This window comes from Oreochromis aureus, linkage group 23, assembly GCF_013358895.1.
Source record: "Oreochromis aureus strain Israel breed Guangdong linkage group 23, ZZ_aureus, whole genome shotgun sequence".
NCBI lineage: Eukaryota > Metazoa > Chordata > Actinopteri > Cichliformes > Cichlidae > Oreochromis > Oreochromis aureus.
In genome coordinates, this window is record NC_052963.1 from 11880061 (window position 1) to 11895801 (window position 15741).

General features: G+C 44.0%; 1 long non-coding RNA gene across 1 annotated transcript; it reads right to left on the minus strand.

Moving 5' to 3' along the window:
* Positions 1-6854: 6854 nt before the first annotated feature.
* Positions 6855-7492, minus strand: LOC120436150. Its single transcript, XR_005610190.1, has 3 exons — positions 7395-7492; positions 7136-7191; positions 6855-6968 (listed from the first exon to the last, which is right to left on the minus strand). It is a non-coding gene; the product is annotated as an uncharacterized LOC120436150 (long non-coding RNA).
* Between the last annotated feature and the right edge of the window lie 8249 nt (positions 7493-15741).

Sequence of the window (15741 nt, forward strand, 5' to 3'; positions counted from 1 at the left end):
TCTTCCTAATCTGTCTTGGGTGGGTGGGGGCTCAGAGAAGCACTTCCAGTTCATTAAATGCCTCTCACTTCATACTCCATTATTCAAAGTTGTTAAGAATACATCACACTGAGTGTGCATTTATGTCTCATAGTGATGCATTGTACATACTAGGAATACGCTGCTGCTGCTGAGTGTAGTCTAGACCACGGTCAGCTCCTCGACTAGATGGATGAGGTCCCGATGATACCGAGATTTCATTTTGATCATTGAGAGACAAAAAAAACACAAGGCTTGCATATTTTCTGTTCATGCCCCAAGTCACGCACATATTAAATGATAATAAATAAGATGTAATGTTAATACTACCAGCTCAAACACATTAATGGAACACTTTGAAAACCCATCAAATCTCAATGAGAAAGAAATCATGCTGGATATCTATTATCTATTATTCCTGTCACAGCATTAGACAGAAATGAAAATGATCATCCTACATCCCAAAAATCAGAGTAAAAAACATTACTATTAAATTTTAGTTGATAAGTAAATAAAAACTCATGCACGAGGACAGAAACGATGGTTGAATGCACTGACACTTTTATTAGCAAATGAAAAACAAGAACAATCATTTTTACTTAGTTATTGGATGTGTATATGATCTGTTTTAATAAGTTATTTATTTTCATATTGTGAAATAGCCTACAAAACAGACTAAGCATTCTAACTTTGTGTTATTTAGATGCTGAATGAAATTTCTGGGTAGTTTTGTGCAAGACAACACAGTGTGTGGTGGTTTATCGGCCTCCAAAATACAATAAGGACTTTGTGAATGACTTTGCTGACTTCTTGGCTGAATAAATGCCAAAATATGATCGTGTTCTTATTGTTGGGAATTTTAATATTCATGTGTGTTGTCCTGATATGCCAATGGCAAAGGGCTTTTTAAACCTTATTGATTCTTTTAGTCTGGTGCAATGTGTGATCGGTCCCACGGATGAACGTACATGCACTTGATCTTGTTTTATTTCATGGTTTTTTTGTTTTTTTCTGTTTTTAACGTAGAGATTTGTGATGCTGTGTTTTCTGACCACAGTCCTGATGTTTCAAGTTCCTCTTGCCTGTACCAACCTCGTGCTGCTGCTCGGCGCTGTCGCATTTTTGACCTCTCCATTGCTGAGCAGTTTTTAACAGTTTTTAACCAGAACTGTAAAATCCCAGAGTTTTTATGCAGGCAGACTGAGGAACTGAGCTCATGGTTTTATTCCACCTGCCGGACTGCTTTGGACACTGTGGCTCCATTAAAAACCAGGCAGCCTAAAACTAAATCTGAGCCCTGGCTGAAAGACACGACCCGAGCTGTCGAGCTGAGCGTAAATGGAAAAAGGACAAGCTACAAGTGTCATTCCAGATGCTGAAGGACTGTTGGCATCAATATCAAAAAACTGTAAAAGATGCCAAAAGACAACATTTATCTGACATTATTTTGTCAAACTGTCACAACCCTTGTGCTTTATTTAAAACCATTAACTCTGTTCTTAGATGGTAAATGGCCTGTATTTGTATAGTGCTTTACTTAGTCCCTAAGGACCCCGAAGCGCTTTACACTACATTCAGTCATCCACCAATAAGTAGAAAAAGTAAAGATCTTATTAGGAATAATGCTGTTTGAATAATTACAACCATCATAAGCAACCAAATCATCTCAACAAGTATTTGCTCAAAAATTAATTTATTACTACGAACACAAAATTAATCATCGAGGCAAGGAAAATCAACAGTAGATACATGGAGATATCGCTTCTCTGGAAGCTGTGGAATTTCAGTAGAACATCACAAGTCATCAGCCTAATGCATTTAGGCATCAAATATTCCTCTACATCATGCACAGAAGAAACGCTTGAATGTTTGACGACTGTCCCTCTAGTATCCATGTCTGAGACCCACACTTTGTCTCCAGGATTGAGCTGTAGCATGTCATGGTCTCTGTGTCTGCAGTTGTAGTTTTGTCTTTGTGTTTTGTCTGTACATTTGTTCTATAGCTTTGAGCTTATCTGTGTCCGTACCTTTTGGATTTAGCTGTGATGGGATGACAGGAATAGTTGTCCTTATCCTCCTACGCATAAGAAGCTCAGTTGGGCTGTAGCCATTTGCCAATGAAGTGGCCCGGTATGCCATAAGGGTGAGACAGGGATCGCCCGACTTCTTAAAGACTTTTGATGGTCCTGACTGCCCTCTCGGCCTCCCCGTTGCTCTAAGGGGAAGTGGGGACTGGATGTCTCCTGGCTAAAGCCCATTCCAGTGCAAACCTTTTGAAGGAATCAGACGAAAACTGAGGTCCATTAACAGAGCCAACCCGCTCTGGTATGCCATGATGTGCAAAGATTGACTTACAGTGCTCGATCACTGCCTCTGATGTTGTAGATGTCAGTTTGGCAACTTCGAAGAATCTGGAAAAGTAATCCACAATGACCAGGTATTGTTTATTCTGGAACAGATCAGTTCCCACCATGGCCCATGGTCTTTGTGGGAACTCGGTAGGTAGCATGGTTTCTTTGTGTTTAGTCCGCTCACGGCAGCAAGTGTCACAGTTCTCAATCATTTTTATCAGCTCACTGCTCAGGCCCAGCCACCAAACAGATTGTTTAGCCCTCTCTCTGCATTTTGTTATTCCTAGGTGTCCCTCATGTAGTTTAGACAGATTGTCTGCTCTGAGTGATGTGGAAAACACTATTCTGTTCCCATGAAGAAACAAACCATCGTGGACTGTGAGGTCACCTGAAAATGGCAGATAAGGATGGAAAACCCTTTCAATGGAATACTTATCTGGCCATCCTTCCACACAGAACTTCTTCAGCTGGCTAAGAATGCTGTCGTTGTCCTGATGTGTCTGGATTTCTCTGAGTCGTGGCTCTGTGGCTGGCACACTTGCTATGATTGACTCCACATACAAGTTGATTTCTCCCTCCGGCAAACCCTCAGTTGTGTCACGTACAGGAGCTCTGGACAGTACATCTGCCGTTGCAATGTCTCTACCAGCAACATGAGATATGGTATAAGAGAACCTCATCAATCGCATGCGTAGACCTTGTATACGAGGTGGAAGCTCGTCCAGGCCCTTGGAGCCAAGCAAGGAGACTAGAGGTTTGTGGTCTGTTTCAATGTGGAATGTTTTCCCAATTAGGAACTCTGCAAACCTCTCACAGGCCCATGTTGAAGCAAGTGCTTCTTTCTCAATCTGAGCATATCGCTGCTCTGTCGCGCTGAGAGCTCTTGAAGCGTATGCTACTGGTTTCCACCCTAAATCAGCTCGCTGCTGGAGAAGCACTGCTCCTAAGCCATACGAAGATGAATCACCTGACACGCACATTTCAGCATTTGGGTCATACAGAGCAAGCCCTGGGGGTGTTGTCAGTTCTTTTTCGATGCCATTAAAAGCCTGCTGCTGCTGTGGCCCCCATGACCACAGGTTGGACTTCCTCAGCAGATCTCTTAGGTGTTTTTAACGCCAGGTGAGGAAGAAACTTACCTAGGTGATTCACCATGCCCAGGAAGCCTCTCACCTCACTTATGTTGCTGGGCTCATCCATGGAACTCACAGCACGCACTTTGTCGGGATCTGCGCTAACCCCCGATGCCTCAATGACCTGCCCCAGGAACTTGATCCTGTTCTTGGAGATCTCACACTTGTCGCATCAATGGAGTCTAAGCAAAGATGAATCACTCTGTCAACCAGTTGTAGTGCCACTGCAGCATGCCCGCTCAGCAGCGGTGTGCATAAACCCTGTACGACGTAAATGTCTTCTTTGGTTTTGTGGTTGTTCTTGCTGAGAGTGGCTGTGAACATGCCTTTTACCTTCAGACGTGTTCCTCCTGGGCCCTGCAGAGCCCTCTTAGGCTTCTCAAATCTCCCCAACTGATGCTGTGCGTAGAAAGTCTCTGGGACTGCTGTGACATCTGCTCCGGTGTCGATTTTAAAGAGTGTGTTACATTTGTCCACATGTATCTCTGTTACCCGTGGACTCTCTTTGGTTTCCACAGAGAGGGAACCCAAGAAAGCGACCTCATCATCTGTATCGCCGTTCTCTGAAACTGTTGCAACATTGACTTCACACAGTTTTTTATTTCTGCACATCCTGGCAAAATATCCTTTTTTCTCACACTAATTACATGCAGCTTCCCTAATGATTTTTGAATAATCAGAAAATCACCTGATTCAGCCATTCATTGTGGTTAACAAATGGTTTTAACAGGTTAAGTTACCACTATGTCCACTATCGTTTATCTATGATGTAACTTGCACTTGTATTTTATGTATGTGTACTGGAACTGTTTGTATGATTATTTCTCCAGGCCTATAGGGGCGCAGGTTTGCACAGTTTGCTATGTTGAGCCAATTAGTTACTAGAAGAAGTGTGACAGGAAGTGTTTGCTCATGGGTGAAGCAAGACATGGTGTGTTTCTTCCGATCCAAAGCCATCCACTCCGTTAAATCCCTTTGAGTGGCAATATGAGTAAGTTTCTTAATTGTGTTTACCTTTAAGACAGGGTATATGACATTATTGAAGTGATTTGGAAACGTTTGATGTGTTTTATATGTCCACATAAGTCCAACCCAAGCTAATGTTTATGTGACATTTCTGTATTCTGTATCATTTCAGTTTCACACTTTTTTGCATTAAATCCTGTCCAAATACAACACGTGCCTGTTCCTTGGAGGAAGTGATGCAAGAGAGAGTTTAGCTGGCTTTGAATCTCAATATAGGACACTGGGGCTACGTCCACACGTACCCGGGTATTTTTGCACCTTTCGTCCACACGTAAACGGCGTTTTCGGTCACTGAAAACAGAGATTTTTAAAAACGCCTGCCAGGGTGGATATTTTCGAAAACTCCGTTTTTGCATTTACGTGTGGACGAGGAAAACGGAGAAAACGCAGCGTCAAAGGTGTGCGCCTTTTTTGACGTCACACTGTGCGCCACGTTATTGTTTCGGTGAAATGAATTTCTACAATACTGTTACTGTTAATTGTACTCTCTGCAGTGTTTAAATGCTTACATATACACACACAGTTACTGTCCCTCCACACATAGGACTTGGTTCTGTTTCTATGCCCCAACTTTGTTTACTATTTCCCACCGAGGCTTCTAGACTTCTGATTGACCAACATTTCTACACGGTTAGGAATAAATCGCCACCTGTTGCTTTGGCATGTTCCTAGCAGCGTTTTCCTTCATTTCTGCGTTTACGTGTGGACGGGATTATTTTTTAAAACGAAAACGGAAAATCTCCATTTTCAAAAATACCCGTGTACGTGTGGACGTAGCCTGGGTCACATTGGGTGCAACAGTACAGTATGCCTCACACCTTATGTGAAATTTGTTATAAATCCAATAAACTGGAGGAAAAAAACATCTGTATGACACATTTTTATTTAAGTTTTAGATTTAGTAATAGTGTATGCATGTTAACCAGACTCTAGACTTTGTTAAACATTCCCAAAAATTACTCTTTAAATGAACTTAAAATAATCATGGAAAGAATTTCCACGTTATTAAATGGCTTTCTATTAACATTAAACACTTGTTCGACTAACGTAATTTGTATGAGTTGGTTCAACTCAGTTAACTTAAGTTGGAACCAAATTTAGCAAATTAGTTGGAGAAAACCTACTGAGTTGAGTTGGAACAAAACCCTTTAAGTTGGATAAAAACTTTTAAATTATATAAATTATATTGGATTCAAATGCAGTAAATAAGTTGATTCATCTATCATTAATCAAGTTGGTCCAACTTGGGTTCATTAACTTGGAATAACAGAATTGCATGATGCTAAAATAAAGCAATTTAATCATGTGGAAATTCTTCCATGATTTTTAATGTTCATTTAAATAGTTATTTTTGAGTGTATATAGCCATTTTTCCCATCTGTGCACTCCACTAATGCCTGCTTTATTTAAGTGGTTTATGTTGAGGTGACGTGTTAATTAGTATCTGGTACAATTTAATTTATTCCTCCTTCAAATGTGACTGTATACTCTACTGAGAATATGCATATATAATAATAATGTGAGTGGATCTTCAAAATAGACATCAAAATAGCTCATGGAGGAAATGTGTAGAAAAGTTAAGTTCATCACTAATAATGCTGTTTGCATAATTATAACACTCATAAGCAACCAAATCATCTCAACATGTATTTGCTCAAAAATTTATTTATTACTACAAACACATTTAATCATCAACACAAGGAAAATCAGCTGAGGCATCAAATCAGACCTCTTATCTTCAGGACAAGGAAAGCAAACATAGTTGTTTTCAGCAGGTGGAGGACTTGGAGACAGTGGAGACATCACTGATCATCAGCCTCATGCGTTTAGGCTTTAAATGTTCCTCTTCATCATTAACAGGAAAAACGCTTGAATATGTGCGCTTTCTACAGAGACGTAACTCTGCAATGGGTGGAGGTCTCACAGGCAGAGGAACATCACTGGGACACATGAAAAAGGCCACTTCGTCATCCAAGGATGAACAATCATTTTTAAAGTCTGGATGCATGACCTTGTCAGTGTCCTTTGACTGAAACCAGGCATCAGCAGGTGGAGGACTTGAAGACAGTGGAACATCCCAAGTCATCAGCCTCATGCGTTTAGGCTTTAAATGTTCCTCTTCATCATCCACAGAAAAAATGCTTGAATATCGGCGTTTTCTACAGAGACGTAACTCTGCAGTGGGTGGAGGTCTGGGAGGCAGAGGAACATCACTGGGACACATGAAAAAGGCCACTTCGTCATCCAGGGATGAACAATCATATTTAAAGTCTGGATGCATGACCTTGTCAGTGTCCTTTGACTGAAACCAGGCATCAGCAGGTGGAGGACTTGGGACCTCACATGCAGGTGCGCTGATAGGTCTAAACATGTAAGAGGGAAATTCACTCTCCAGAGCACAGCGGTCTTCGTTGGATGAGTCTGGGTGCTTCTCCTTTGTCTGTGGAGGAGGCAGACTTTGAGCCAAAGGGATCTTGTGTTGCAGAGGAACATTCAAGTCATCTGACGTTTTGCTCTGTTACATATTATTATTGTTGTTGTTGGATTTTTCTTTAAAAATTCACACAATTTAATGTTTAGAAACAGACACAGTGAAGGGTAACTTACCACAGCTCGAGCCATTTTAGGCGTCTGTCAAGGCAAAGACGCAGGATTTGGTTTCTCTGTGTAACATTACAGGACAGTTGTCATACATTTTCAAGTCAGTTTGATAACTTCTCAAACTGTATCATTAAAGCATTGTTTAGGTGGACAAATATGAAAGAAATGAAGATAAAAACAGTAACAGCTGGCAATCAAGGTAAAAGAAACCTTACGAAAAAGGTCTTAATCATTATTGTTTCAAAGTAAATCTTTCAGTCCTTACTTCAGGGACTTGTTTGAAGTTTCTGTGCTTGCTGTCAGTCGCAGATTTGTGTCAGATAGTTGCAGTTTGTGAATAAAGTTTGCAAGAGCTTCAATGTTGTGTCTGTTCAGTACCAGTGTAATGAGGAGACTGAGTGCAGGTTTGGAATCCTCAGTTACAGAAGAATGCAGGAAAATCCTCAACAGCAATGTTTGAATTTGAATTTGTTATTGTTTTAATAACAACAACTACCAGGATCATGCCATAGCAACACAGTGATGCCCAATCAAATGTCAGATACAAGGGATAGCACACATACACATCCAACAGGACAGTAAAGCAATGGGCATCAATGCCACAAGTCAGGCCTTAAAAATACCTCAGTTATATAACAGCACACTGACAGTGTCTCACAAAAATGATATTCATTTCAATTTAATTTTAATTAGATAGATAGATCTGTCCAGAGCAATATCCCAGCAGTTTAACTGACTTGATGCTATACTCTGATCAGGAAGTGTTTATTTTGTTTTGTAAATTAAATAATCTTTCATTTAAGGAGGTGATGCCTATTTCTCCTGATGGCTCCTGAAGGGGTCTCTACAATGTATGAGTGGGGTGTGGAGTGAGAGGAGATGACAGTCCCTTCACGCCTAGTGTCTGTAATCCACACTGGTTGTCCCGGTGAGAGTGGAGGAAGTTCTGTCACACGATGTCTCCTGTTGTACGCAACACTGTCCTTCATCACTCTCTCTCTCGCTTTTGTCAACACTGTAGCCTTGTTGGGCAGGCTGGGATTGAGCAAAGAAGGAAGCTGGGGAACTGGCGTGTGCAGTCTTCGTCCCATTAGTAGTTGCGCTGGGCTATATCCATTAGCCAATGGGGCTGCTCTGTAAGCTAGAAGTGCAAGATATGGGTCTTTTGCTTTCTTTAATAGACTTTTCACAGTTTGGACATGACGCTCAGTCTCACCATTGCTTTGTGCAAATCTTGGACTGCTTGTTACATGCATGAACCCATAAGCTGCTGCGAAGTCTTTGAACTGTTGGCTTGAAAACTGAGGTCCATTGTCACCGTAGAGAAGCTCTGGAATCCCATATCTGGAAAAGATTGATTTTAGATGCACTATAACATCATCCGATCTTGTGGGAGTAAGTTTGGCTATTTCCACAAATTTAGAGTAGTAGTCCACCAGAAGCACATAGTTGCTGTTGTTAAACGTAAAAAGGTCTGCTCCAACTTTTTGCCATGGTCTCTCAGGTAGTTGGCTTGGCATTAAAGGTTCCACTGGGTTGGTACGCTCTTTGATGCATATGGTGCAGTTTTTCACAAGTTCATTTATTTGCCCACTCAGACCAGGCCACCATACTGTCTCCCTGGCTCTCTCTCTGCATCTAGACATTCCCTGATGTCCCTCGTGTAGGGCAATGAGGACAGAGTGGCGCATAGCAGTATGGATCACTAGTCTGGTGCCTTTCAGTAGCAGGTTGTCGTGTACCGTTAAGGTGTCTCTGTGTGGCCAATATGCTTTAATTGGGCCTGTGAGATGGCTGTACTCTGGCCAGCTGCTCTGACAAAAAGCCATGACATCTGAGCATATGCTGTCGGTTTTAAGCTGTTCCTTTAACTGTGTGATGTATGTCAAGGTAGCAGGTATGCGTTAACGGGTGCACGTGACAGTGCATCTGCTGTGAGGAATGCTTTGCCTGGAGTGTGTGAAATGGTGTAACTGTACCTCATGAGCCTTAGGCGGAACCGTTGGATTCTGGGTGGAAGCTCGGTTAGAGCTTGCTGTCCTAGCAGGCTGACGAGTAGCTTGTGGTCAGTCTCTAAGGAGAAGCATCTCCCGATGAGAAAATCTTTGAATCTTTCACAACCCCACGTTAGTCCAAGCGCCTCCTTCTCCACCTGTGCATACCTCTGTTCTGTTTCCGTTAAAGAACGAGACGCATATGCAACAGGTCTCCATTGCTCTCCCTCTTTTTGAAATAGGACTGCTCCCAGTCCATAGGAGGAAGCATCTGCAGACAGTTTTAACTCTTTGTTTGGGTCATAGAGTGCAAGAATGGGAGTTGACGTCAGATCGCCTTTCAGCTGATTGAATGCTTTTGGCTGTGCGCAGCTCCAAACCCACTGATTTTTCTTCGAGAGCAGGTCTCTTAGGGGCTTGTCTTTTTCGGCCAGTCCTGGGATGAATTTGCCTAATTGGTTAACCATCCCGAGAAAGCTGCGCACTTCACTGACGTTTGACGGCTCTTTCATTTCTGCGACCGCTCTAATTTTGTCTGGGTCTGGCTGTACTCCCTCCGCAGACAAAACGTGTCCGAGGAACTTCACTTCCTGTTTGCTCAGGTCACATTTCTCCAGGTTTAGTGTGACACCGGCCTCTTGCAGTTTATTGAGCACTGTGTGCAGCCTGGCGTTGTGCTCCTGCTGATCCTGTCCCCAAATGAGGATGTCATCCATGTGACAAACCACACCTGGCAGCCCATTAAGGATCACTGACATTCTACGCTGAAAATGTTCTGGGGCTGACGCTATTCCAAAGGGAAGTCTGTTAAAGTGGAAGCGCCCAAAGGGTGTAATGAATGTTGTGTAGTGTGCTGACTCTGGTGACAATGGAACCTGCCAGAAGCCTCTGTTTGCGTCTAACTTACTGAAGACTTTTGCTCCCGCCAAGGATCCAAGTGTCTGTTCAACCGAAGGCAAGATATACTTTTCTCCCCTCACACTGCTTCATTGAGGTGAGTGAGGTCAACACAAATACGCACAGAGTCATTTTTTGTTGGCACTGGGACCATACCTGCACACCATTCTGTTGGTTCTTCAACTCTGCTGATTACTCCCATGGACTCCATTCTTTCCAGTTCCCATTTCACCTTTCCTAACAAAGGGATGGGGACCCATCTTGGTGTGGCCAGGGAAAAAGGCACAGCATTGGGTTTCAACTTAATCGTATAAGGTTGTTGCATTAAACCTAATCCCTGACACAGCTTTGGGTAGTTCTCGTTCAACACATTCATGTCAATACTGTCAGCTCTACACACAAGGTTCAGCTTGACACTTGCTGGCCTGCTTAACAGTGCTATGTGCAAATCTTTGATAATGTACACATTTTCCTGTATTTCCTGTTCACCTTTGCAAATTGTTTCTCTGCTCATACCCAACACATCAAGTGGAGTACCACCTGGACCAAACAATGGTCTATCTGGTTTACATAACTCTGCCTCATTTTGGTTTATGCAGTAATACATCTGGGCTGGGATAACAGAGACGTCAGCTCCTGTGTCTATCTTAAATCTAACTTTGTGGTTTCTGATAGTAAGGTCTGCATACCAAGGATCTGAACCTGCATCTACAGAACCAAGGAACACGGGTGTATCATCACTTTTCTCTGTTTCTATCACATGCACCGATTTAACAGATTTACACACTTTACTGAAGTGTCCTCTTTTACCATATGAGTGACATGTTGCATCTTTTGCTGGGCATTGTCCTTTACCATGCGCAGGGGTTTTCCCACACCTGTAGCATGATCTCCCATTTGGTGTTTTGTCCTTTGTTGTGCATTTATGTTCTCTTCAGGGCTTGAATGTTGAATGCTTTTGTTCCCTGTGTTTCGCTGTCACAGCATCTATTTCCATCTTATTTTCCCCTCTGATGTCTGTCTGTTGTTTTTTGATGACTTCAGACTGCCAGGCCTGATTAACTGCTTTCTCCAACATCAAATCTTTGTCCATTTGAAGTCTCTCCCCTAAGCTGATGTCCCTCAGACCCACGACGAGGCGATCTCTTATTAACTCATCGTGCAGTGCACCATAACTGCAGTTTTCAGCTAAAGCATAAAGTGCGGTGACAAACGAGTCAACAGTCTCATTAGCTTGCTGTGTTCTTTGATTAAAGCGGGCTCTCTCATAGATAATGTTTTTCCTGGGAACAAAGTACGTATCCAAAGTGTCCCTTACTGCTTGGTACTGCTGCCTTTGTCTGTCCGATAAAGCTTGCCCTCGGAGGATATCATCTGCTTCATCCCCCATGCAGTAGATGAGTGTGTGGCTCAAGAGTTGGGAGTTCGCCTTGTAATCGGAAGGTTGCTGGTTCGAGCCCCGGCTTGGACAGTCTCGGTCGTTGTGTCCTTGGGCAAGACACTTCACCCGTTGCCTACTGGTGGTGGTCAGAGGGCCCGGTGGCGCCAGTGTCCGGCAGCCTCGCCTCTGTCAGTGCGCCCCAGGGTGGCTGTGGCTACAACGTAGCTTGCCATCACCAGTGTGTGAATGTGTGTGTGAATGGGTGGATGACTGAATGTGTAAAGCGCTTTGGGGTCCTTAGGGACTATTAAAGCGCTATATAAATACAGGCCATTTACCATTTACCTGGTTAGCCTCTGAGCTAAGGTGCAGGTTGCTTGCAAGTCGAAATCTTTCAAACATTGCTGTGGCTTTGAGAAATCAAACTGCTCGGGAGGCTGGATGGTGAATGTGGCATTCGGAGGTAAGTTGGCATTAGCATTGTAGCCGCCGTTAGCTTGCTGGTGGGGCGGTGACGTGCAAGGCTGTGTAGCTGTTGCGCTAGCTCCCGCTTCTTCGTCCAACATCTTCTCGTCTGGAGAAACACTCTTTACCGCTCCCAAAGCCGCTTGCTGTCACTCCCCGATGACAAGGCTCTTACTACCATCCCACTTCTGACACCATGTCGTGGTTTTAGGCAAGGATTCAAGCGACACTTTGTAGAGCCTCAAACTCCGACCTTTATTGTTTACTTCCTGTTTCACAACCCCCTTTCACAATAAAACAGGTTATACTGAAACAGATTACACCACAACCTCTTAAAGTATACTATTGCCTTATGCTTTATCTGGTAAGTACTAAATAACAGCTTGCTTACTGTACTCCACTGGTTTCAAAAATCAAGACTTCTCAGAATGTCCAACAAATAAACTCTCATAGTATACAACTCTGAACACTAAGCATAAGTGCGCATTTCTGAACTATTTGGTGCAGGTACAAACCCCATGTTTAAACAGTGCAACATTTTCACTTTATTACACATTGTCTCTATGAGGGATGGGGTAGGCTACCCAACCCTCTGCCTGAGTGTGGGGATTATTCTGCCCCACTGCTCACTCAGTTCCTGCTGGAGGCCTCCTAGACCTGGGTGGGATTTGGCTCCCAGCTTCAGGATTCTGCTGGCTGGCCTCCTGTGCGATAGTGTCTGGAACTGATACAATCTGTGCAGCTGGAACAGAGTTCTCAGGTGAAGCCTCTGGTGGATCAATAGAAGTCTCTGGTGCCCCAGGTGTCCGTGTAAGATGGTAACGTTTCTTCTCAGTGTGCCCTTTGCTGTCTCGATGATGTAGGACCTCAGTCAGCCTGTCCTGGACACGACTGTCCCTCTAGTATCCATGTCTGAGACCCACACTTTGTCTCCAGGATTGAGCTGTAGCATGTCATGGTCTCTGTGTCTGCGGTTGTAGTTTTGTCTTTGTGTTTTGTCTGTACGTGTGTTCTATAGCTTTGAGCCTATCTGTGTCCGTACCTCTTGGATTTAGCTGTGATGGGATGACAGGAATAGTTGTCCTTATCCTCCTACGCATAAGAAGCTCAGTCGAGCTGTAGCCATGTACCAATGAAGTGGCCCGGTATGCCATAAGGGTGAGACAGGGATCGCCTGACTTCTTAAAGACTTTTGATGGTCCTGACTGCCCTCTCGGCCTCCCCGTTGCTCTAAGGGGAAGTGGGGACTGGATGTCTCCTGGCTAAAGCCCATTCCAGTGCAAACCTTTTGAAGGAATCAGATGAAAACTGAGGTCCATTATCAGAGCGAACCCGCTCTGGTATGCCATGATGTGCAAAGATTGCCTTACAGTGCTCGATCACTGCCTCTGATGTTGTAGATGTCAGTTTGGCAACTTCGAAGAATCTGGAAAAGTAATCCACAATGACCAGGTATTGTTTATTCTCTGTCTGGAACAGATCAGTTCCCACCATGGCCCATGGTCTTTGTGGGAACTCGGTAGGTAGCATGGTTTCTTTGTGTTTAGTCCGCTCACGGCAGCAAGTGTCACAGTTCTCAATCATTTTTATCAGCTCACTGCTCAGGCCCAGCCACCAAACAGATTGTTTAGCCCTCTCTCTGCATTTTGTTATTCCTAGGTGTCCCTCATGTAGTTTAGACAGATTGTCTGCTCTGAGTGATGTGGAAAACACTATTCTGTTCCCATGAAGAAACAAACCATTGTGGACTGTGAGGTCACCTGAAAATGGCAGATAAGGATGGAAAACCCTTTCAATGGAATACTTATCTGGCCATCCTTCCACACAGAACTTCTTCAGCTGGCTAAGAATGCTGTCGTTGTCCTGATGTGTCTGGATTTCTCTGAGTCGTGGCTCTGTGGCTGGCACACTTGCTATGATTGACTCCACATACAAGTTGATTTCTCTCTCCGGCAAACCCTCAGTTGTGTCACGTACAGGAGCTCTGGACAGTACATCTGCCGTTGCAATGTCTCTACCAGCAACATGAGATATGGTATAAGAGAACCTCATCAATCGCATGCGTAGACCTTGTATACGAGGTGGAAGCTCGTCCAGGCCCTTGGAGCCAAGCAAGGAGACTAGAGGTTTGTGGTCTGTTTCAATGTGGAATGTTTTCCCAATTAGGAACTCTGCAAACCTCTCACAGGCCCATGTTGAAGCAAGTGCTTCTTTCTCAATCTGAGCATATCGCTGCTCTGTCGCTGAGAGCTCTTGAGGCGTATGCTACTGGTTTCCACCCTAAATCAGCTCGCCGCTGGAGAAGCACTGCTCCTAAGCCATACGAAGATGAATCACCTGACACGCACATTTCAGCATTTGGGTCATACAGAGCAAGCCCTGGGGGTGTTGTCAGTTCTTTTTCGATGCCATTAAAAGCCTGCTGCTGCTGTGGCCCCCATGACCACAGGTTGGACTTCCTCAGCAGATCTCTTAGGTGTTTTTAACGCCAGGTGAGGAAGAAACTTACCTAGGTGATTCACCATGCCCAGGAAGCCTCTCACCTCACTTATGTTGCTGGGCTCATCCATGGAACTCACAGCACACACCTTGTCGGGATCTGCGCTAACCCCCGATGCCTCACTGACCTGCCCCAGGAACTTTATCCTGTTCTTGGAGATCTCACACTTGTCGTTCAATGTTACTCCAGCCTCCTGCAGTCGAACCAGTGCTTTTCAATGTCTCTCATCATGCTCTGCTTGTGACGTCCCCCAGATGAGCACATCATCCATCTGGCAGAGAACTCCTTCGAAGCCCTCAAGAATGCGTGCCATCGTTTCTGGAAGTGTTCTGGGGCTGATGAGAAGCACAGACGATTATAACAATACCGACCAAAAGGTGTAATAAAGGTCGTGAGCAAAGAGGAAGCCCTGGATGGGGGAATCTGCCAAAATCCTGCATTGGCATCCAGCTTTGAAAACACTTTTGCTCCTGCAGGCTGTCCTAGTGTGTGTTCTACTGAAGGGAGTGGATGTTTCTCTCTCATGACATATTTGTTTAGTTCCATGAGATCGCTACATATTCTCACCTTGCCTGTGCGCTTAGGAACCACCACCATAGGCGCGCACCAATCAGTGGGCTCCTCCACCTTGGAAATGACACCCTGCTGCTCCATACAGTCCAGCTCCTCTTTAACCTTTGGTAAGAGTGGAAGAGAGATTTGCCAAGGGGTCCAGAGGGAAAACGGCTGTGCCCCTGGTTTCAGAACAGTATTGTACTCCCCTTCCATTTTTCCTAGTCCGCTGAAAAGCTTTGGGAATTCTTGTTTGACAGCATCAATGGAGTCTAAGCAAATATGAATCACTCTGTCAACCAGTTGTAGTGCCACTGCAGCATGCCCGCTCAGCAGCGGTGTGCATAAACCCTGTCTGACGTAAATGTCTTCTTTGGTTTTGTGGTTGTTCTTGCTGAGAGTGGCTGTGAACATGCCTTTTACCTTCAGGCGTGTTCCTCCTGGGCCTGCAGAGCCCTCTTAGACTTATCCAATCTCCCCAACTGATGCTGTGCGTAGAAAGTCTCTGGGACTGCTGTGACATCTGCTCCGGTGTCGATTTTAAAGAGTGTGTTACATTTGTCCACATGTATCTCTGTTACCCGTGGACTCTCTTTGGTTTCCACAGAGAGGGAACCCAAGAAAGCGACCTCATCATCTGTATCGCCGTTCTCTGAAACTGTTGCAACATTGACATCACACAGTTTTTTATTTCTGCACATCCTGGCAAAATGTCCTTTTTTCTCACACTAATTACATGCAGCTTCCCCAATGATTTTTGAATAATCAGAAAATCACCTGATTCAGCCATTCATTGTGGTTAACAAATGGTTTTAACAGGTTA